Source organism: Lactuca serriola, chromosome 1, assembly GCF_051521515.1.
Source record: "Lactuca serriola cultivar US96UC23 chromosome 1, Lser_US96UC23_V15, whole genome shotgun sequence".
In the NCBI taxonomy this organism is placed as follows: Eukaryota; Viridiplantae; Streptophyta; class Magnoliopsida; order Asterales; family Asteraceae; genus Lactuca; species Lactuca serriola.
Window position 1 is genome coordinate 245,067,717 of NC_136408.1, and position 1,793 is coordinate 245,069,509.

The window sequence follows — 1,793 nt, forward strand, 5'->3', positions numbered from 1 at the left end:
TGGAATGCTTTTTGAGAATATTTTTATATAATTTGGTGGTTGAAAAATGAAAAATTTGTTTTGAAAATCTCATCGTAAGACTAGACCCCAGATGTAGCAATCTATGCGTTTCTTCTCAGGAGTAACCATGTGAGGTACCAGTTTTGCTAGTTCATGAAATCGAACTGTGTACTTCTCTATTTGTGTTCCAACCATAGAATGGTTCCAAAACTCAGATTCAAGCTTCTGAATTTCATCCTTGGGACAATACTCCTCTACCAGTAGCTTCTTCAGGTCTTCCCAAGTTAGCTGATATGTCGTTGTACGGCCTCGGGTTTGCACTAGGGTATTCCACCAGGTCAATGCACTATCCTGGAGTAGACAGGTTGCGTAGTCCACTTTGTTGCGTTCGGGACATTTGCTAATGTGAAGGACCTACTCGATACTATCAATCCATTTCAACAACCCGACCGCACCTTCCTTTCCATGGAATTCCTTAGGTTTACTTGCCATAAAGGACTTGTAGTTGCATTCTCTTTCATTGCTTCCCTGATTTGATCCTCTAGTTCCTTTGTTATCATTAAGACCCGCAGTTACTTGAGTAACAACGTTTGGGATTGATGCCATAAGTTGTTGTGCTACAACTTGAGAACCAACGGGTGTTTCGTTTTGTGGGCGCCCGCGATTAGGCCTTCCTGACATGGTTCTAAAACACAAGAGAAGAAATACGTATAAATATATAAAATAATGTATAATATTTAGTTCACTACTAATTTTGAAAACCATAAGTGTTGTCAAATTAATGGTTTGCATCAATATTATGCATATAGATTTGAGAAAGGAAAGAAAAAGAAAAATATTTTTATTCAACCATTGACTAAATAAATTATAGGGTTTGACATCATAGTAAAAGTTTTCAAACATAAAAATAAACTTTTTCATTACCATTTGAGATAGTTTTAAAACCAAAACAATACATCAATCCCAAAATAAAGTTTTAATGTTTCACCCAAAAGACACCCTACATGGGATTTCATTACATGATATGATAAAATACTAAAATCAGAACAAATACGAATCGCTATCCCAACAAGAAACATCCACACCACAATCAGTAACAACCATCCAAACACATAATATGCAGTCATCGCACGACCTGCCTCTCGTGTAGCAGCACTAGCAGTATCAGTAGCCTCCATCGAATGCTGAAACAGGATGTCCATCCCTGTCAACACTTCATCCAAAACCTCCTGATGCCCAGCTATCACAGCGAGACTGTGACGTAGGTCCGCTGCCATCCACTGCATTCTTCGGGACCCCTCCGGGGTCATACCTGACTGCCTGATAGGTATCCCTATAACTTACTGTGGTGGGGGTGCTCTCGGTCCTGGCATGATGGGTCCTACCCTACTGGGTCCTGCTGTGCCAAGTCCTGCTGTACTGGTTGCTATGCTTCCCGAGATAGGAACACTCTTCCTTTCCGTCCTACGAATACGAAGCCCATAAAGTGGTGGTTGTGGTAATACCAATGCGGGCGATGCCTCGCGTTGCTGACTCGGGGCATTGTCGTTGCTGATCTCCATCGAGTCTCCCGTGTCTTCCATGTCTTCCGAGGGGTCTTCTTCCACCGAGGCGGGGGTTCACGTTGAGGGATAACGGTGACATATTCGGACTCATCAGCCGAGGGGTAGCGCGAGAGGATGACGATGTCGACATAGTGGACTGAGACATAGTTTCAATGAGATATGAAATAAATAACAATGAATGCCTATAATATGCAATGCTTACACACACCAAAAGTCACCCATTTTTTT